This window comes from Peromyscus eremicus, chromosome 6 (genome assembly GCF_949786415.1).
Source record: "Peromyscus eremicus chromosome 6, PerEre_H2_v1, whole genome shotgun sequence".
NCBI lineage: Eukaryota > Metazoa > Chordata > Mammalia > Rodentia > Cricetidae > Peromyscus > Peromyscus eremicus.
Window position 1 is genome coordinate 64,598,358 of NC_081421.1, and position 22,347 is coordinate 64,620,704.

Here is a 22,347-nt window from a genome sequence, read left to right on the forward strand (position 1 = left end):
ATATAAAGGCTTTCCATATCCCAGTGGATTAAAACTGTTACAGAGCTGGGCATGGTGACACACATCTTTAATCCAAGCACTTGGGAAACAGAAGTAGTTGGATCTTTGTGAGTTCGAGGTCAAGCTGGTCTGCAGCAGAGAGTGTTCCAGGACAGGTAGGGCCACACAGAGAAACCCTATCTTAAACAAACGACAAAAAACTGTTGCAGGAACTAAGGAGATGGATTAGTGGGTAAAGTATTTGTAGTACAAACATGAGGGACCTGAGTTCAGATCCCCAAACACCCAAGTGAAAATGCTAAGAATGGCAACGTATTTTTTTAACCCCAGAACTGAATGGAGCAGAGAAAGAGGATTCCTAGAACTTTCCTGTAATCCAGACAAGCTCAAACAGTGAACCCAGGTTATTAAGAGAGATACTGTCTCAAAAAATATGGTAGAAAGTGTTAGGGGAAGACACCTAATGTCAACCTCTGGCCTCCACATATGCATGCACAAGTGCGTGTACCTTCATATGCAAAAAAAAGTTGCCATGTTTTAGAATATTAGACTTCTCAGGGATTTCTTCAATCTTGAATTGTTTTGTTTTTAAAGATTTTTGTGTGTATATGTATTTGTATGCATGCTACATGTGTGCAAGTAATCCCAGTGGCTAGAACAGGACAGTAAGTCCCCTGGAACTGGAGTTAACATGCCCACTGATGCTAGGGAGGGCATATTGGATCCATTGGAACTGGAATTACAGGCAGTTCAGAGGTACCTAAAGTGGGTACTGGAACTGCCCTCTATGAGAACAGCAAGTGTGCATAACTGCTGAGCCATCTCTTCAGCTCCCCACCCCGTGGAATTTTTTCTTTTTTCTCCCTCTCCCCCTTTTTGAGCTAGGGTCTCACCATGTAGCCCTGGATATAACCCTGGCTAGCTTGGAAACTCTCTGTAGATTTAGGCTAGCTTTAAACTCAAAGAGCTCTGCCTGCCTTTGCCTACCCAGTGCTGGAACTAAATATATGCACCACTATGCCTGGCTTTTTTTGTTTGTTTGATACAGGATTTTGTTTGCTTGTTTGTTTAAATATAATTTACTTATTTTTATTTTATTTGCATTGGTGTTTTGCTGCGTGTATATAGACTGTGTGAAGGTGTCAGATCTTTGAGTTATAGACAGTTGTGAACTGCCATGTGGGTGCTGGGACTTGAACCCAGGTCTTCTGGAAGAACAGTCAGTGCTCTTAACCACTGAGCCATCTCCCCAGCCCCTTGATACAGGGTTTTACTATATACACACACAGTCCAGGTTCTTTTAGTTCTTTTAGGTTTTTTTTTTTCCTTCATTTATTTAGTTGAGTGGGGGCAGGGTATGTGCTTGTGTGGAGGTCATAGGACAACTTGTAGGAATTGATTGTCTTCTTCCAGAGTTTTGCGGCTTGAACTCAAGTCATCAGGCTTACCAGCAGCTATCTTGCAGGCCACACCTAGATTGTTTTTGAATTCATGGTCCTCTTACCTCAGTCTCCTGACTGTTGGAATCATCAGTGTCATCCATATGGCTGGCTTACCTCACTCCTTCCTAGAACATTTTAAATTGGTACTTAACTCCGCACCTTCTGTTTTGGTGGCCATTCCCACTTGGCTTTGTATAAGGTATTAATACTGAACTGAAAGCTTTCAAGGAATATGGATAATTGGAAAATGGCCTTTTACAGCTCTGTTTTGCAGTTGACAGGAATATAGAAAAAGCAGTTGCATCTTGAAGAAACTTGAGGGTTCTAAGGAATACTAGTGGTGATTTATTTGACATCTAGAGCTAATGAGGTATTTTACATATATACCATATATATAAAAATAGAACTTTGGCTGAAAAAGCAGTTGCATCTTGAAGAAACTTGAGGGTTCTAAGGAATACTAGTGGTGATTTATTTGACATCTAGATCTAATGAGGTATTTTACATATATACCATATATATAAAAATAGAACTTTGGCTGGGCGTTGGTGGCGCATGCCTTTAATCCCAGCACTCGGGAGGCAGAGCCAGGCGGATCTCTGTGAGTTCGAGGCCAGCCTGGGCTACCAAGTGAGTTCCAGGAAAAGGTGCAAAGCTACACAGAGAAACCCTGTCTTGAAAAACCAAAAAAAAAATAAATAAATAAAAATAAAAAAAATAGAACTTTGTAAAACAAAAAGAAGGGGCTGAAAAGGTGGCTTAATGGTTAAGAGGGTTTGCTGTAGAAGGACCCATGTTCTGTTCTCACCAATCACCATAAGCAGCTCACAACTGCCTGTAATTTCAGTTCCAGGCACTCTTACTCCCTCTACTGGCCTCCACAGCACCTTCATATGGGCATGTGGACACACACATAGAGACAGACACACAAATAATAAATGTTTTTCCTTTTGGTTTTTTGAGACAGGGTTTCTCTGTGTCACGCTGGCCTTGAATTCAGAGATTCATCTGCCTCTGTCTCCCAAATACTTGGACTAAAGGTTTTTCACCTGGCAAAAAAAAATTTTTTTCCGAGACAGGTTTCTTTTCATAACAGCCCCAACTGTCTTGGAACTCATTCTGTAGACCAGGCTGGCCTCAACCTCACAGAGATGCCTCTGCCTCCCGAGTGCTGGGATTAAAGGTGTGCGCCACCACCACCCAGAACAAAAAACTGAGGCATGGTGACATACACTTGTAGTTAGCCTGGTATGCATAATGAGTTGAAACCTTTTCTCAGAAAAAAAAAATAGAACAAACAACAACCAAACCCAAATGTTGTAATTAGTGTTTCTAAAAAGTATATATTTTTAAATTATGTATTATCTCAGTATGTGTCTGTGTGGGGTATGTGCAGTGAGTATAAGTGCCAGCAAAGGCCAGAGACATTGGATTCCTCTGAAGCTGGAGTTCAAGGTAGTAGTGAGCCATCTGACATGGATGCTGGGAGTTACACTCAGTCCTGCAAGTGTGGTGAGTGAGTGTGCTCTCTGGATGAACCATGTCTCCAGCTCTGATTCTTAGTTGTTTTGTTTTGCTTTTTGCTTTAAGTTTTTTATTTTTAGTTTACTTTGAGACTGAGTCTTATGTAGCCCAGGCTGGCCTAGAACTTAACTGTATAGCTGAGGCTTCTCTTGAACTAATCTTCCTTTCTCCACCTCTCACATGCAGGATCACAGGCTTGTGTCACCATATCAGCTTTGCATTGTGTTCTAGATTTAGTTGAGGACATGAAAAAGAGGGAACTAAGATTTCAGTAATTTTAGTGTGTGTGTGAATGTATGTGTGTGAGTCCAGGTACATGAGTGCCATGATGTTGGTTGGAAGTATCAGTTCTTCCCTTATGGGTTCCAGGAATCAAACTCCGGTCTCTAGGCTTGTATGGCAGTAGTATGAGTTTTGCCCATTGTTTATAACTATCCACTGTGTGAGGAAGCCTTTGGAAACTGGCAATTTAACTTTATTATTTGTTTGTTTTCCTGAGACACAGTCTCATTGTGTGGCTCTGCCTGGTATCAGGTATTCATTGTGGAGACCAGGATGACCTCATAGAGATCTCCCTGCCTCTGCTGTGGTTAAAGGCCACTATGCCTGATAGAGATTTTGATTTTTAAAAAAGTTAATAGCAAACCTGGCATACAGGTTTCTGGATATGTGGAAAAATGTTTAAAATATACTAATTGTTCTAGCCTTTTAAAATGCAGAGCTTAGCAGATGTTGTTGCCTGACATCTTCTCCCTCCCTTTATCTCCACATTATTATTTTATTATTATTATTATTACTATTTTGGTTTTTTGAGACAGGGTCTCTATGCATAGCCCTGGCTGTCCTAGAATCACTCTGTAGACCAGGTTGTCCTTGAACTCACAGAGATCTACCTGCCTCTACCTTCCAGTGCTGGGATTAAAGGCATGCACCACCACTTCCTGGCTGAGCAGTGGGCCTTTTAACTGAACTTTATCAGTGGTGCTATCTCATCTTCCCATCCCTGATTTTTCCATGATTTTGGAATCTTTCTGGCCTCCAACTGTGCACTGTGGTATGTACTCTACTGTATAGTTTTTAAAAAATAAAAGATGAATCCCATGCTGGCTGAGGATAACCCTGAACTTCTGATCCTCTTGGCCTCTACTCTACTTACAGAGCCTTGGAATTTACCACCATGCCTGGCTTGTGCCAAGCTGGGGGATGGAATCTAAGCTTTTGTACATGCTAGGCATTTTACCATCTGACCTACATCTCTAGCCCCTGGCTATATCATAATTTTTTTCTTTTTCTCTAGACCTATTGATTGGAATGATACGAAATAAACGATTTTCATAGAAGAGCTACATATGATTTGTTAATACACAAATTAATGTCGTTATCATTAGTAACCACTATATTAAATGCAAATGAAAGTTAAACACTGAGATAAAAAGAAAATGAGAGCCCCGACCTGGTGGTACATGCCTTTCGTCCCAGCACGCAGGGAGCTAGAGGCAGGTGGGTCTCTGAATTTAAGGCCAGCCTGGTCTACAAAGAGTTCCAGCACAGCCAGGGCTATACAGAGAAACTCTGTCTTGAAAAAAAGCAAAAAAGAAAATGAGGTAGCAAAAAGGAATCTTAACAAAGTTACTTTAGATATAAAAAGCAGTGAACAGGGCTGGAGATGTAGCTCAGTAGTAGTTCAAGTCCCAGTACTACAAATACAAAGCATTCTTTTTTTTTTAATAGCTTTTTTTTTTTCTTTTTTTCTTTTTTTTTTTTTAATGTACATTGGTATTTTTGCTGGCATGTATGTCTGTATGAGAATGTTGGATTCCCCTAGAACAGGAGTTACAGACAGTTGTGAGCTGCCATGTAGGTGCTGGGAATTGAACCCCTGGTCCCTTTGGAAGAGCAGCCAGTGCTCTTAGCTACTGAGCCATTTCTCCAGCCCCAGATACAAAGCATTTTATGTCAAGACCAATGCTTTTTTTTTTTGCTTAAGAAATTATGGGTATTGGCCAGACGGTGGTGGTGCACGCCTTTAATCCCAGCACTCAGGAGGCAGAGCCAGGGCAGATCTCTGTGAGTTTGAGGCCAGCCCTGGTCTACAGAGCAAGATCCAGGACAGGCACCAAAACTACACAGAGAAACCCCTGTCTCGAAAAACCGGAAAAAAAAAAAAAAAAAAAAAAGAAAAGAAAAAACAAAAAACAAAAAAAAAAAACTTTTTGCATAAAAAAAGAGTAGGTAACTGGAGCTATGTGGATGAAGAAAGGGAGGACCAGAACACTGCCACTGTCTTGAATTTCAGGGGTAAATATTAAGAAATGTCTAGTGACATGTAGCCTCTGTTTTTTTAGATTCCTCAGTTCTATACCTTATTTCCGTCAGTCTCTTGCTTATCAAAAAAAAATTGTTTGTTTGTTTATTTATTTTTTCAGAAACTGGGGGTCTCTCATATAGTTTTGATTGTCCTGGAACTCACTATGTAGACCAAACTGGCTTTGTATTATTATTCACAGAGATCCTCTTGCCTCCTTATGGATTAAAGGTGTGCACTACAATGCCCAGCTCAAATTTTGTTAAAACAGTCACTGTGGTACAATGTACATACAGAAAAAAAAAATTACCTAGAGATTCAGAACATTACTTCTCCCCCAAAATCTTTTTATTTTAAAAATTATGTTTATTCATTTACTTTGTGTGGTAGGCATGCATATGCCATATTATGCTTGTGGAGGTTAGAGGACAATTTGAGAATGGATTCTCCTTCTGGGGTTGAACTTGGATCATCAGGCTTATTGGCAGCAAGTACATTCATTTATCTGCTGAGCTGTCTCACTGAAACCAGAAATCTCTTTATGTTTCCTCTCTTCTCATTCTTCTATCTCTAGAAGGGAACCACTATATTAATTTGCTGTGGTATGTAAATACCATGTGCTAATGATTTGTACTGTGGTGTGCCTCCTCTGGGTAATATTCATGTTCATTTGCAAGGTTGAGATTGTTGGACGAAATATCCCCCAATTTTTTGAGAGCAGAATGATGTCAGTGTTGTTTAATAGACTGATTCTCATCTGGGAGGAGTTTATCCTTCTGTATATTTGGTATTGTATGGGGGAAAGGGACCTTTTTTAAAAAAATTATTTTTATTTTATGTGCATCGATGTTTTGACATGGGTGTCAGGTCCCTTGGAGCTGGAATTACAGACAGTTGTGAGCTTCCATGTGGGTGCTAGGAATTGAACCCTGGTCCTCTTAAAGAACAGTCAGTGTTCTAACCACTAAACTATCTCTCCAGTCCCCCAGGGTACATTTTTGTTCTCACAGCTAGAATTGTTGGTGCTGTTGTCATCTGGTGTCTAGAAGCCAGAGGTTCTGCTAAACAGTCAGAGTACCGAGGACAGCTTTCTACAACAAAGAACTCCCAGTTACTAGGCAAAGCCTCTGAGTTACTAGGACAGAGGTTGAAACTGTTCTTTTTGGCTAGAACACATTGTAGTATTATAGCAATAATTGATACATTAAATTATTGTAAACCCAACCTGCTTTTGGAATTTTTTGTGGGAACTCTTCACCAAAAATCTATTTGTGTGATCCCAGCCAGTCAGGAGGCTGAGACAGAAGGATTGAGAATTTCAGGCCAATCTGGGACACAAAGTGAAAGGCTGCTCAGCAGAACAAAGCAACCCTTCCCAAAGAAACAAAACAAAATCTGTGTTCGAGCAGCTCTTACCAGTAAACTCTTTTTATTTGTTTGTTGTATTTTGAGACAATTTTACTCTATAGCCCAGGCTAGTCTGGAACTCACTGTAGCCCAGGATGGCCTTGAACTTGTAGCAAGCCCCCTGCTTCAGTTTCTAGTGCTTGGATTATAAGTGGTTTGAGTCACCATGCCATGCCTAGCTGTGATTATATTTTTCCTTCACTACAATAAAGTTCCATCTGGGCAGTGGTGATGCATGCCTCTAATCCCAGCACTTGAGAGGCAGAGGCAGAGGCAGGTGGATCTCTGTGAGTTGGAGGCCAGCTTGGTCTACAAAGAGAGTTCCAGGACAGTCAGGATTATCACACAGAAAAACCCTGTCTCAGGCGCGCGGTGGGTGGGTGGGATTCCTTGCAAAGCTGCTGGATAAAATAATACTTCTAACCTTGGGTCTGTTTTGACAACCAAAAACTCTTTCTTGTAGTACTCCTGGATAGGAACAGTAAATTTAAAAAAAAAAATTTATATATTTTTAAGTATGTAAGGAGCTGCATGTATGCATGTGCACCACTTCTACATTGAGGAGTATCTACATCCTTTTAAAATTTTTCTTAAAAGTGTGTGTGTATGACTATGTGTAACTGCATATCTGTGATGGCCTGCTTGTGGTGGGAGGCCAGAGGACAATTTGTTTGTTTTTGTTTTTTGTTTTTTTGAGACAGGGTTTCTCTCTGCGTAGCTTTGGAGCCTTTCCCAGGCTTGGCCTCCAACTCACAGAGATCCCCTGACTTTGCCTCCTGAGTGCTGGGATTGCAGGTGTGCACCACCACTGCCCAGCTCAGAGGATGGTTTTTGGGAGTCTCTTCTCTGCTTCCAATGTGAGTTCCAGAGATCAAAATTTGATCATTAGGCTTGGTGGTAAGCGCCTTTCACACTTAGCCATCTTTCTGGCCCTACTCTCTCACTTCTGATTTTAAATTTTTTGATCACTTACAAGTTAATTGTTGTAAATAGAGATAGTTTAGTGGTTATGAGCATTGTCTGCTTTTCCAGAAGATGATTCCCAGCACCCACATGACAGCTAACAACCATCTTTAATTCCAGTTACAGGAGATCAGGCACCCTCTTCTGGCTTCTGTGGGCACTGCATGCAAGTGGCATACACATGCATGCAGGCAAAACACCCATTCACATAAAATAAGAATAAATTTTATTTATATTATTATTATTAACTTACTATTATTTTGGTGTTTTGAGACAGAGTCTCATTATGTAGTTCTGGGTGTTTTGGAACTCACTAAATAGACCAGGCTGGCTTCAAATTCAGAGATCCTCCTTCTTTCAAGTTCTGGGATTAAAGGCGTACAACACTACACCCAGCCAAAAGTAAATAAATTTTAAATACATTTTAAAAATTTAATTTAAATATTTTCTTCCAGGGCTTAGAGAGATGGCTCAGTGGTTAAGAGCATTTGGTTTGGTTCCCAACACCCACATGGTGGTTCACAACTCTCCAAAACTTTAGTTCTGGGAGATCTGATGCCCTCTTTTGACCACTGTGGGCACTAAGCACACATGTCCTACACAAACATATGTAGGCAAAATATACATAAATAAGTAAATAAGTCTAATTTAAAAAATAAAAAAGACTATGTTTGCTATGGGTTCTGGGGATCAAACTTTGGTTATCAGGATTGTGCCGTTTCAGTTACTAAACCTTTGGCCAGCCATATATTTTTTTCTTTTCTTTTTTCTTTTTCTTTTTTTTTTTTTAAATATGGAACGCTTCACGAATTTACATGTTATCCTTGCACAAGGGCCATGCTCATCTTCTCTGTATCGTTCCAATTTTAGTGTATGTGCTGCTGAAGCGAGTACCTCTTTGGTTTTTTGAGACAGGGTTTCTCCGTGTAGTTTTGGTGCCTGTCCTGGATCTTGCTCTGTAGACAAGGCTGGCCTCCAATTCAGAGATCTGCCTGGCTCTGCCTCCCTAGTGCTGGGATTAAAGGCCTGCGACACCACCATCCAGGGCCATATGTGTTTTTATCAGCTATGTAACTCTTTCTAGGTCATTCATCTTTTTTTATGTGGTCCATACTGTCTTAGAACTCAGTTTGTAGACCAGGCAGACTTTGAACTTCCAGAAATCCACCTGTCCCTCCTCCCAAATGCTGGAATTAAGGACATGTGCTGCCATGCTTGGCCTAGGCTTCTCATCTTCAATCTTCAGTTGTCTTTACTGAGCTAAGTCTTGTTATTTATTTGGGTTATTTTGATGGGTTTTGCCCTTCCTGGCTATGCTTGAAATCTCTGGCCATTGCTTTCAGTGTGTGTGTGTGTGTGTGTGTGTGTGTGTGTGTTCAGTGTATATGTGTGGTGTGTGTATGTGTGTGCAAGGAGGGCCCTTGAGTAGATGGTTTCATGCCGCAGCAAACGTAGAGGTCAGAGGACAACCTTGTGGTTGTTACCTTTCAGGGACAAGTGGCACAGAATCTTCTTGTTTTGTCACTGTTTGCTAGGCTAGCTGGCTAGTGAGCTTCTAGGGCTCCTATTGCTTCTCGTTTTTGCTATAGGAGTATAGGAGTGCTGGGATTATAGATGCACTTCACTCTACCTGGGTTTTACATGGGTTCTGGGGATATGAATTCAGGTTTTCATGGTTATGTGTAGTCGGACTTTCTTTGGAATAATTGCCAGCCCCCAAACAATGACATGGAGACTTATTAATTATGAAAGCTTGGCCTTAGCATAGGCTTGTTCCCAACTAACTCTTACAACTTAAATTAACCCATTTCTATTAATCTACGTTCTGCCATGTGGCTCTTTACCTATCATCCATTCTGTACATCCAACTCCCTGTGTGCCTGACTGGAGAAATCTGTGCACCTCACATTCTTCCTCTCATTCCTGGAGGTTCCTCCTATTTTTCCTGCCTACCTATTGGCCACTCAGCTCTTTTATTAAACCAATCAGAAGGTGCTTTAGGCAGAGACACAGCTTCACAGTCTACAAAAAGATTATCCCACAACAGTTATGGGGCAAGTGTATTGCCCCCTGAGCAGTCTCCCCAAACCTAATTGTTTGTTTTGAGGTAGAGTCTCACTATGTAGTCGTGGCTGGCCTGGAACTTACTATGTAGACGAGGCTTATTTGTACCATAGAGATACACCTGTCTCTGCTTTACTCAGTTAAAATAAGTGAACATGCCTGTGTTTGTGTGTGTACATGTGTGTAAATTATTTTTTATTTTACATATGTGGGAATTTTTGTCTGCATGTATGTTTGTGTACTACTGTGTGCCTGGTGCCTGTAAGGACCAGAAAGAAGGCATTGAATCCCTTGGAACTGGAGTTACAGATGGTTGTGAGCTGCCATGGGGGTGCTAGGAATTGAATCTGGGTTCTCTGGAAGAGCAACCAGTGCTCTTAACCACTGAGCCATCTCTCCAGCACCCTTACTCATTTTTTTGATAGGTGTTACATACATATGGTAGAAAATTCACAACCTGAACATGGGTTTACAGTGAAAAAAAAAAAATGACACCTCTCTGGTGGCAGAATATTCCTGCTTTGGAATCTTTCTACTGATAGTTTGGACTTGCCCACCTTTTTTAACTTGATGCTCTAAAGAGCTTTCAATTATATATATATAAATCTAGACTAATATGATTTCCATATACCTAGTATCAAGTTTCAAAATTACCATTCTTTTTTTTTTTTTTCCTTCGAGACAGGGTTTCTCAGTGTAGCTTTGCGCCTTTCCTGGATCTCACTCTGTAGACCAGGCTGGCCTCGAACTCACAAAGATCCACCTGCCTCAGCCTCCCAAGTGCTGGGATTAAAGGCGTGTGCCACCACTGCCCGGCCAAAATTACCAATCTTTATAATGAATTTTAGTGTTGAAAATATTGTAAAATGCATATTTTGAAAGGACACAAATTCAGCAGCATAGATTTTTATTTATTTTCTCTGGTACTACATATGTACCAGTGCCTCATTCATACTAGGCAAATGGTCTGTCACTGACCTTTGCCCTTTTTATTATTTTTTTCTCGTTCCTTCCTTCCTTCCTTCCTTCCTTCCTTCCTTCCTTCCTTCCTTCCTTCTCTCTTTCTTTTTTGACACAGGGGCTCGGTAATTTACATAGGCTGGCCTTGAATTCACTCCATAGCCCAGGCAGGCCCTTAACCTGTGATTCTTTTACTTTCAGTCTCTCAAGTTGCTGAGAGGACAGGCCTATGACACTAGTCCCTGTGAGTTTTATTTTGTTACATTTACATGTGTGTCTGTGTGGGTGCATGCTTTCCACTACATGCAAGTGGAGGTCAGAGGACAGTTTGTGGGAGATCTGAGGATTGAACCCATATTTGGTGGTAAGTGGCTTTACCCACTAAGCCATCTTACTTGCTTTTTAAAATATATTTTATTGGGGTGGTGGTGGTGGTGGCGGTGGCGGCGGCAGCAGTGCTGACACATACCTTTAATCCCAACACTTGGGAGGCAGAGGCAGACAGATCTCTGAGTTTGGGGCCAGCCTGGTCTATAAAGAGTTCTAGGACAACCAGAGCTGTTACACAGAGAGACCCTGTCTCAAAAAAAAAAAAAAAAAAAAAAGGTTAAGAAAACATCAATATATAGAAGGTAGGTTTTTGTTTTTTTCTTTTACAGTGACTTTGGAGAGGACAAAGAACAAGTGAAAGTTGAGAGAGATTAAGATGTAGAGTGCAGGGCTGGAGAGATGGCTCAGAGGTTAAGAGCACTGACTGCTCTTCCAGAGGTCCTGAGTTCAATTCCTAGCAACCACATGGTGGCTCACAACCATCTATAATGAGATCTGGTGCCCTCTTCTGACCTGCAGATATACATGCAGGCAGAACACTGTATACATAATAAATAAATCTTAAAAAAAAAAAAAAAAAAGATGTAGAGTGCAATGTCTGAAGCACTAATTCAAGGTGTTCATAGAACTCAAGAGTTGTACTTCAAGGAAGAGATACTGTCTTGGTAGAGAGCAACAGAAGAATGTCACACCAAAGCAAAATCAAGTGTTTAAAGATGTGGTAATAATGTGACTACTAAAAGTCCCTTTTCTACTTCTTGTCTGAGGTGGTACTTAGTTGATGACAAACAAGCATTAGCACATTCAGATGTCTGGGTTTAGTTGGGGGTGTGTGTTTAGATTTATTTTTAATTTGGTGTATGTCTGTGCCTGAGAATGTGCACATGAGTGCTAGTGTCCATGGAGGCCAGAGGCGTTGGATCCTGGAACTGGCTGGGAACTAGACTTTGGTCTTCTTTCTTTCTTTCTTTCTTTCTTTCCTTTCTTTCCTTTCTTTCTTTATTTCCTTCCTTCCTTCCTTCCTTTCTTTCTTTCTTTCTTTCTTTCTTTCTTTCTTTCTTTCTTTCTTTCTTTCTTTCCAGAGCTGAGGATCGAACCCAGGGCCTTGCGCTTGCTAGGCAAGCGCTCTACCACTGAGCTAAATCCCCAACCCGGTCTTCTTGTAAGAGCAGCAATTACTCTAAACTGCTGAGCCCTCTCTCTGGTCCTTGTGAGGGGTGGGAAGGAAGAGTAAGGGAGGGAGGGAGGGAGGGGGAGAGAGAGGGAGAGGAGAGAGAGAAAGAGAGGAGAAAATGTGTGCGTGTGTATACATGTACACCTGCTACAACACGCATGGAGATCTGAGGACAACTTGTAGGAGTCTGTTCCCTCCTCCTATCATGTGAGTTTGAGCACTAAAACTCAGGTTATCAGATTTGGTAGCAAGAACCTTTACTCACTGAGCCATCTCACTGGACTCTCTTTTGTTTTTTGGAGATGCATCTCAGTGTGAAGGTCTGATTTGTCTGGAATGTGCTTTGTAGATCAAACTGGATTGGAACATATGACAATCCTTACCTCTGTCAGTTTCTGGGATTATGGATATTCATCATCCCATCTAGCCAAGGGTTGAATTCTGTTGTTATACAAATGTAAGCATTTGTGACTTTCCTAAAATGGAACTTGATGCCCTTACAAAGATAGAGGACAGGAAATAGAGTGAAACCAAGTCATTAGTCAAGTATTAAGAAAATAGATGTTCATGCTCCTGGTCACCCAGAACCAATAGTAAGCTGTGAATACAAGGATAAGACGAGATCAAGAATTTAGGACTACTCTAGTTAATTGTCTTGTGGGCTCTGTTAGAGTTGTTTTGCCTCCTGGAAAGATTGATTATAATTTTATGTGTTAACTATTTTAATGCTGTAGGTGATCATCATGTTTCTGTTTTCTAGGAGTAGACAGGGGAATTCCTCAGTTCCTTTGGGAAAGAAAACTCCCTCATAGAAAGGTCTGGTTTAGAAACATGTTAAATGAAAGATGAAATATACCTAGTATAATTTCTCTATTCCTATACAGTGATTAAGTCATTGAGTAGAGTATGACCAACTATTTTAAAAATTATTTTATGTATATGGGTGTTTTGCCTACATTATGTCTGTGCACTTGCATGCTTGGTGCCCTCAGAGACCAGAAGAGGACATTGGATTCCCTGGAACTAGAGTTACAGATGGTTGTAAGCCACCATATGGGTGCTTGAAACTGAATGTGGATCCTCTGGAAGAGCAGCAATGCTCTTAACCTCTGAGTCATCTTGTTAGCCCTGTTGTAAACCCTTTTGTTGTTGTTTCCAGCCAGGGTTCCTCTGAAGGATGTAGAGGGGTTAGGGATTTAGCTCAGTGGTAGAGTGCTTGCTAGGCCCTGGGTTCGGTCCTCAGCTCCAGGGAAAAGGAAAAAAAAAAAAGAAGGATGTAGAAGGATAAGTCTCTATTTCCCAGGTGCTGGAATTACAGTGTGCCCAGTTTACATGGTGCTAGGGATTGAAGCAGGACCAGGCAAGTACTCTGCCAACTGAGCTTTAGTCCCAGCTGCATGGTAAATTGAGTGAGCACATTAAGGGAGACTACTTTTACTTATTTTTTTTAAGTGCTACTCTCTGAGGCAGAGGCAGGAGGACCTCTTGAGTTTGAGGCCAGCCTGGTCTACAAACCAAGTTCCAGGACAGCCAGGATTCTGTTACACAGAGAAACCGTCTCGAAACCCCCCCACCCCCCAAAAAAAGAAAAAGTGCTACTCTTTTTTATTTACTTAGGTACTCAGAATGCTGGAGTTAGAACCAGGGCCTGGCACATGCCCTGGTAAGTGACTCTGTTAATAAGCCTTATCTCTCAGTCCTTCCCCCAACTTCCTTTTTTTTTTTAAAGGACTGTAAGTCTTTTTTTATCCATATGAAAGTCCCTTTGAGATAGTCTCCTGGAGTCCTGGCTGGCTTGGAATTTGCTATATAGACAAGGGTGGTCCCTGACCCACAGAGATCTGCTTGCCTGTGCCTCCTGAATTCTGGTATTGAATGTGTGCACTCTCTTGTCTTAAATGAGAGCAGTACCTAGGGCTGGAGACCTATTGAATGCAACCTGTCATAACATACAATATCAATCACTTGGTGGATAGCTTGTTGTAGATGCTGGATTTTTTCTTGTTTTAATTGCTGAGGGGCTGAAGAGATAGCTCAGTGGTTAAGAGTGCTATACCACTTTTCAGAGGACCCTAGTTTGGTGCCTAACATCCACATTGTGTGGTTCATAACTGCCTGTAACTTCAGGTTCCAGGATCTGACACCCTCAGTGTAGCCTCCAGGGTGCTATACATGTCCACAAATTTACATGCAGATACACACATAACTATAAGAAAATTAGACTGGAGCAGTGGTGCTTGTCTTTAAGTCCCAGCACTCAGGAAGCAGAGGCAGCCAGATCTCTGAGTCTACATACCGAGTTCAAACCTAATCAGGGCTCCACAGAGAAATTCTGTCTCCAGTCAATCATTCTCTCTTCCTGGTCTCCTGCCCCTCAACCTTCCTGAGACAAGTCCTGGGCCTCCTTATACATGCTAGGTAAACAGTATCAATGGGCTATATATCATTTTCCAGTTTTTCTGAAATTTTAAGTTTAATGTATTGCTTTGGAAACTATTAATTTAGAAAATAATATCTCTTGAGTATAATTGTCTGTTTACTCACTATTTTCGGAACCTTACTATTAGGGGAGAAATAAGAGTTTTGTGAGATTCTCATATAGATCTTGTAATTGTATTTTAATTTTTACAAAATCAAATGAGGCACTCTTGAGCTGTGGTATATTGATGGTATTTATCAGTTGAAAAGCACTCACCCCTTGTTGTTCCTTATTAAAGTCTTAGTTCTTGAATAGACAAAAATCTTACAACACCCTCAGCTAAGAGAGAGCTTCAGTGTGGTGGTGCATGCCTTTAATCCCAGCACTCCAGAGGCAGAGGCAGGTGGATCTCTGAGTTCAAGGCCAGACTGGTGTACAGAGCAAGTTCCAGGACAGCCAGAGGATGTGGGGTGGAGACAGGGGTTCTTGTAGATAAGACTAGCCTCTAATTCCCTGTATAGGGACCTCGAATTTTTTTTTTTTTTTTGGTTTTCCAGATAGGGTTTCTTTGTGTAGCTTTGGAGCCTGTCCTGGAACTAGCTCTGTAGACCAGGCTGACTTCAAACTCACAGAGATCTGCCTACCTCTGCCTCCTGAGTGCTGGGTTTAAAGGTATGTGCCACCACCACCAGTACATTTAGGCTTCTTAAATAGCTTTTACAGAACTACACCCCTAGTCTGCATAAACCGTTTTTTTTTTTTTTTGTTTTGTTTTTTATATTATGTGTGTGTGTGCGCACATGCTCATGTGAGTATGGGAGAGTCTAAGTGTACATCTGCACCATATATATATGCAGTAGCCCTCAGAGGTCAGAAGGCGTGTTGGATCCTCTGGAACCAGAATTACAGACGGTTGTGAACCACCGTGTGGATGCTAGGAACCAAACCTGGGTCCACTGCAAAAGCAGTAAGTGCTCTTAACTGCTGAGCCATTACTCCATCTTCTGGCATAACTTTTTTTTTTTTTTTGGTTTTCGAGACAGGGTTTCTCTGTGTAGTTTTGCGCCTTTCTTGGAACTCACTTTGTAGACCAGGCTGGCCTCGAACTCACAGAGATCCACCTGGCTCTGCCTCCCGAGTGCTGGGATTAAAGGCGTGCGCCACCACTGCCCGGCTTTTTTTTTTTTAATTTATGTATATTGGTGTTTTGCCTGCATGAGAGTGTCAGATCCACTGGAACTGGAGTTAGACAGCTGTGAGATGCCTTGTGGGTGCTGGGAATTGAACCTGAGTCTTCTGGAAGAGCAGCCAGTGCTCTTAACCATTGATCCAGTCCCAGCATAAACCATTTTTAAAGTGTGGGGGGGAGGCGCTGGAGAGATGGTTCAGTAGTTAAGTGCTCTTACTGTTCTGCAGAGGACTCTGTTTTGGTTCCCAGTACCCACATCAGGCAGCTCACACTGGCTTGTAACTACAGCTCCAGGGGAATCATGCCTTCTGTCCTTCACCCAAATTCATGCAGACATGCACACATACCTATACATAAAAATAATCTTTCTAAAAACTGTTCACAGAACTGAAGGTGCATTTAACTAACATGTACAAGGCTTTGAGTTTTCAATCCCCAGCTCCTCCACCACCACCACCACCACCACCACCACACACACACACACACACACACACACACACACACACACACACACACGAAAACAAAAGACGGATGAGAGTATAGCTCATTGGCATGGTACTTGTCTAGCACTTATGACATTTATGTCACATCAGCTCCTACTAAAAGTAAAACTCCAAACTCAAGAGTGTGATTGTGCATATACTACTTTGCTGTGATTGTGTTAGATCTGGCTTCAGTTGTTCCAGACATTGTCAATTGATAGGGCTACATCAGCTGTTACCTGTAGGACAACTTCAGAAAAAAAAATTTTTTTTTTGAAGCCGGGTGTGGTGGCCAACACCTGTAATTCTAGCATTCAGTATGCTAAGACTGGATTGAGGATTGCTGCCAGTTCAAGGCCAGTTTGGACTATAGTGTGACTTTGTCTTTAAAAAAAAAGTTTGAGCTGGATGTGGTGGCATGTGCATTTAATCCCAGCATTGAGGCAGAGGCAGGCTAATCTTTCTGAGTTTGAGGCCACCCTGGTCTACATAGTGAGTTTCAGGATATCCAAAGCTACATAGTGAAACCCTGTCTCAAACAGTTTGATGACCATGTCTGCTGCTTTATCAGTACCTGTGCTACATACAGTACTTAAGTAAGGTTGAAGAAAATTAGCTTGAGTCTGATCTGCACACTCCTGTAATCTAGTACTCACAGAAGCTGTCAGGAAGATCTTGAGTTTGAGTGTTTGTGTAGTATTTGGGGAGTATACTTTGGTATTGATTTTTGTGGTTTTTTTTTTTTTTTTTTTTTTTTGTGGTCTTGGATGTTGACTCTGGAAACTAAACAGTTAAAGCACCATGCTTTGAGAGGAAACTAGCTCTCATGAATGAAGGCAAACTTTGGCAGTAGGCCAGAATAATGGTGGGGGGGTAGTTAGGGTTGGAAAAATAACTGACTTTTGTACCACAAACGACTTCTTAAAATTAAGAGATAATCCCATGTCCTGAGGTTATAAACCGGCTACAGCTGGCTCCCCAGCTCCGCTAGGCATCATGGGTAAAGTAATCGTCCCCCTGTTTCTTTTGTTTAATATAACAGTATGCCATGTGATTGGCAGCATTGTACCCGATTGGAGACCAGGTTTGTGCAGGTCTCTCATTGTGGCTGCTTTGCATGGGGCCACCTCTGAGAGCTTCTTTTACTATAGGAAAGACACAATAGGAAGGAGAGTGAGGGACCCCATACACACCAGGAGGGCAAGGAAACCTGCAGTCTAAATCCATCTCTCCTGTTCTGTTTGCATGTCCCTCTTTTTTGTCTCCAGTTTTCTTGGCAGCTAGACGAGAGAGTAGAAATTATAGAAGTACTTTAGCTGTCTTTCCGCCCCACCACACCTTTTTTCTTTATCTAAAAGTAGAAACACATTTGTTTTGAGTTTTTCACAACTGTTTCTTGATTGTGTGGTTTCTGGTGGAATTGAAGTAATAAAACACTGTTGCTTTTAAAATCTGTTATGGAATAATTATTTCTCATACAAATATCTTTTTACTGTTTGGATCCTCTTACCTTCTGCCTTATCCATTTGCTGTAATGGTAACGGTTTTTGGCTCCAGTATGCTAAAAGCAGCATGTGAAGGTTCGTTTTCTCTTGAGCCTCCTGCCTTCCTTCCTAGCCCCCCCCCTTCCTCCTTCATTTTAAAAAATGTCTTTTGTCTGCTGCAGGATGGTTCTAGCTCCCCTTACCCTGATACTCCCCCTTACATGTTAGCTCCAATCCTGCTCTGTGAATGGAATCAACCAGCTGACTGAGTGCTGGCATCATGCCAGGGGGTTGTGAGAAGAAATGAGAATGTGCGCGCTCTCGTGTGTGTAAGCATATACAGAACACAAAGGGAAAGGCCTGCAGTCTAGGAAATCACAGGCTCTTATATAAGGAAGTCTACGTCATCTCTGCTTGCTTGTGCTGTGGGCAAGGAGATGGAGGAGGCTTAGAGTGTAGAAAGATATCTTTTTGACACACATACATATTTTCTTTGCTGTCTTAAAACAGCACGTATTTGTATTGCAGCAAATGAGAGAGTGCACTGCTGTGTACAAATAGTAGCAACCATATATTTGTGGGGGCAATAGTAACTTTAAGGAGGTGAGGCAGAGCTGGTTGTTGTTGTTGTTGGTGGTGGTGGTGGCGGTGGCGGTGGCGGTGGCGGTGGCGGTGGCGGCTGCACATGCCTTTAATCCCAGCACTCAGGAGGCAGAGACAGGCGGATCTCTGTGAGTTCGAGGCCAGCCTGGTCTACAGAGTAAGATCCAGGACAGGCAACAAAACTACACAGAGAAACCCTGCCTAGAAAAACAAACAAACAAACAAAAATGAATAAAAGAAAAATAGAAAACAAAAGTACAGTTCTGTCACTACTCTTTTGCATTTATGTGTGTTTGCTTCATATGTATGTGTTATATATGAAGTAGCTTTGTTTGGAAATGAGAAAGTATGTTAGCAATAAAAAGGTTACACTAGCCAGGTGGTGGTGGCGCATGCCTTTAATCCCAGCACTCCAGAGGCAAAGCCAGGCGGATCTCTGTGAGTTCGAGACCAGCCTGGGCTACAGAGTGAGTTCCAGGAAAGGCGCAAAGCTACACAGAGAAACCCTGTCTCAAAAAACCAAAAAAAAAAAAAAAAAAAAAAGTTACACTATTACAGTTGGTTTTTATCCATGTGAGTTTGTTATTGTTCCCATCTGACTTTTCAGAATAGTGGCACTGATGTACAAGGATTGGGAGACTTTTAGAGTGGGAGGAAACTTAAACTGGTTTATTCTGTAATAAGGGTTTGTTAGATTGCAGTGTAGAAACTCCTTAATTGATTGGGAACGCTTGTATCTTTTTGTTTAAAAAAATTACACACACACACCTCGCCCCCCTTCAGTCAAGGTCTCATCACTCTATAGCCTAGGCTAAACTCAAACTCACTATGTTTCTCAGGCTAGACTTGAATTTGTGATCCTTTTGCTTTTGTCTTTCAAGTATTGGGATTACAGGTATGTACTACTGGGTCTGGTTTTACAAATCTCTGTTCTTGCAATAGATTTAAATGTCTTTGGTGTCTTGAATTTTGGAATAAAATTCTTTCGTAAGGAAGGTAATGTGAAGTTGTACCTTTTAGCACCTAACCTTTTTTGTTTTCATTCGTATTGCAGATCAAACAGGGCTTTGTGCGTGGTAGATAAGAACTCTACCATTGGGGGTTGGGGATTTAGCTCAATGGTAGAGTGCTTGCCTAGCAATTGCAAGGCCTTGGGTTCGGTCCTAAGCTGGGGGGTGGGGGGGAGAACTCTACCACTGAGTTACTTGCCTAGTCTGAGGTTAAATTTTTAAGATTTTAGCACAGGATTGACTAGAATGGCTGCCTGCTTATTCCCTAGGCTGTCCAGTTAGTTATTTTCCCACTCCAGTTTGCTACAGCTCAGTCTTCCAAGTTCCATTGTATATGTGTGGAGGTCAGAGGACTTAGTTCTCTCCTTGGGTCCCTGGGGATCAATCAGACTCAAGTCATCAGGTTGGACAGGGAGTATCTTTATCCACCAAGCCATCTCTTGGGCCTGTAGATAGGTACTTTTTTTCTTTTTCCCTTCTCTCACTCCCTTTCTTTTTAGTTAAGCTTCTGGTTTTGGTATCAGGAAAATACTGGCTTCAAAGAATGGCTTCTTTTCTATTTTATGAAACAATTTGAGAATTACTAATGTTAACTCTTCTTTAAAGGTCTAGTAGGTGCCTGGCCTGGTGGTACATGCCTTTAATCCCAGCATTGAGAAGGCAGAGACAGGAGGCCAGCTTGGTCTATAAAACAAGTTTCAGGACAGTCAGGCTACACAGAGAAACCCTATCTTGAAAAACCAAAACAAAACAAAATTTGTTTGATTCTTTTTCTAACTTGCTGGTTATTTTAGCTGTAATGTACAAACAGTATTTATTTGTGGGCCTCCTGGTGCTAGGAATTGACTCTAGGGCCTTGTGCATGCTAGACACACAAGTACAGACCCATGTCTCTAGTCTGGAGTATGGGGGTGTTCCTTGATGTTTTAAATTACCTTTTTATTTATTTCTTTTACTTTATGTGTATGAATGTTTTACCTGCATGAAGATCTCAAAGCCCACCTTCACAGTGACATACTTCTTCCAACAAGGCCACACTTCCTAATAGTGCCACTCCCTATGGGCCAAGCATTCACACACGAGTCTATGGAGGCCATACCTTTTCAAACCACCACACTGTGTATTATTAACTAAAATGTGGTGTGTGGCTGTACTTTTATTACTGTGAACCATGATGGGGGTTTAGTGACAGTCAAAAGCCAGGGTTCCTGGTAGAGGTAGCTTTTGGGTCAGTTTTCTGTTTGGTGTGTGTGGTGGGGATGCTGCATGGAGCTAAGCACTTCCTAATAGATTTTCTATACCTTGATAGTAGATTTCTCCACCGACGCAGTAAGCCAGATCAAGCTGAATTGAAAAAGTAAAAGAACAGGTTTATTTTGAGCAAAGCAACTCTCACCTGCAGCCCCCAGAGATAGGGGCAAGAGAAATCACGTGTCTGAACTAAAGCAGGGAATTTAAATACCTTGTAGGTGAGGGGTGATGACTTGTCTTCCATAAGCTGGGTTTGTGCCCAAGTATGGTATGCTTAGGCAGGGTCTTGGGCTGCCACAGTCACCAAGAATGTGGAACTGGGCTTTTGGCGCCTTTTCTTTGTTGGAGATTTTCTGAGGCAGTGTTTGGAGAGAGAGGAATGAGGCTTTCGCAGGAATGAGCTGGAAGTTCCAGCCGAGCAAACACTTCCTTCATGCTAACTCCTGAGCATGTGCTCTATCGCCAAGCTGTAGCCCCAGCCTCTGAATAGAGTGTTCTTTCTTTCATTTGTTGAGAAGAGATAGGAGTGATAGGAGATAGGATCTCACGTAGCCCTGGCTGTCCTTGAACTTACTATATAGTTAGAGCTGACTTTGAACTCCTGATCCACTTACCTCCACCTCTGAGGTTACCATGATTACAGTTGAGTGCTGCTTTTCTTTGATCTCTGAGTATTCTTTTAAAGAGACCCTGAGACCAAAGAATCAAAAATGCCATAGCTCAAACAACAAAGAAGAATTTCACTGGGTGGTGGTGGAGCATACCTTTAGTCCCAGCACTTGGGAGGCAGAAGTAGGCAGTTCTCTGACTTTGAGGATTGCCAGGGCTACTCAGAGAAACCATGTCTGGAAAAACAAACAACAACAACAAAAAAACAACACACACAAAAAAAACACAAAACAAAAAAAAACAAGTATTTCTTTCTTGTAATGCCCAGGCTGAGTCATCATGTTACTTTGTTCCATACAGTAATCTATAGATGCTAGTTACTTTTACATTGAATTTTCTACTGATTCTGAGAACCATGTGTTTTGGGTATTAGAGCTTATCGGAATCACCTGGATGGGTTTTAAGAACACAGTTATCATCCCAGAATTTCAGTCTCCCTGTGTCTGGAATGGAGCTTAAGAATTTATATACCGAACAAGTTTGGGAGGTAAGTGGGAAGGATGGGGTAGGACAGATTCTCCTACTACCAGTAGGAGGAGTACACATTCCAGGGCTTGTAAGTCCATCCGTCCTCCTTTTTTGTAAATGTGTGTGTGTGTGTGTGTGTGTGTGTGTGTGTGTGTGTGTGCATATGTATGATTGTGTGTGCCACGCGTGAGTGACCAAGGAGGCCAGAAGAGGGTGTTATGTGCCCTGGAGCTAGAATTATAGGTGATTGTGACCATCTGAAGTGGGTCTGGGATTGAACCCTGGTCCTCTGGGAGAGCAGTAAATGCTCTTAAATGCTCAATCATCTCTCCTGTGTCCTTCTCTTAAAGATCCAAGCTGAGTTTCAACCAAAAGGGAAGGGGGAAAAGGCATGAAGGAGTTGGCCTACCTTCTTTTCCTTCTCCGCCAGGAAGTGGTTTGCATCATTTCTTTCTTCCACTGTTAAGAGGTTAGCCTTAGGTTAAGAAATGTATTTATTGCAGGGGCTGGAGAGATGCCTCAGAAGTTAAGAACACCCCTGGCTGCTCTTCCAGAGGTTCTTAGTTCAATTCCCAGGAACCACATGGTGGCTCACAACCCATG

General features: G+C 41.8%; 1 protein-coding gene and 1 non-coding gene across 3 annotated transcripts in view; one reads left to right on the forward strand and one right to left on the reverse strand.

Moving 5' to 3' along the window:
* Gatad2b (GATA zinc finger domain containing 2B) overlaps positions 1-22,347 on the forward strand; it is an 84,318-nt gene that overhangs the window by 15,324 nt on the left and 46,647 nt on the right. The gene's annotated exons all lie outside the window — the stretch shown is intronic.
* Positions 8,429-8,535, reverse strand: LOC131913888 (U6 spliceosomal RNA). Its single transcript, XR_009379968.1, has one exon. It is a non-coding gene; the product is annotated as a U6 spliceosomal RNA (small nuclear RNA).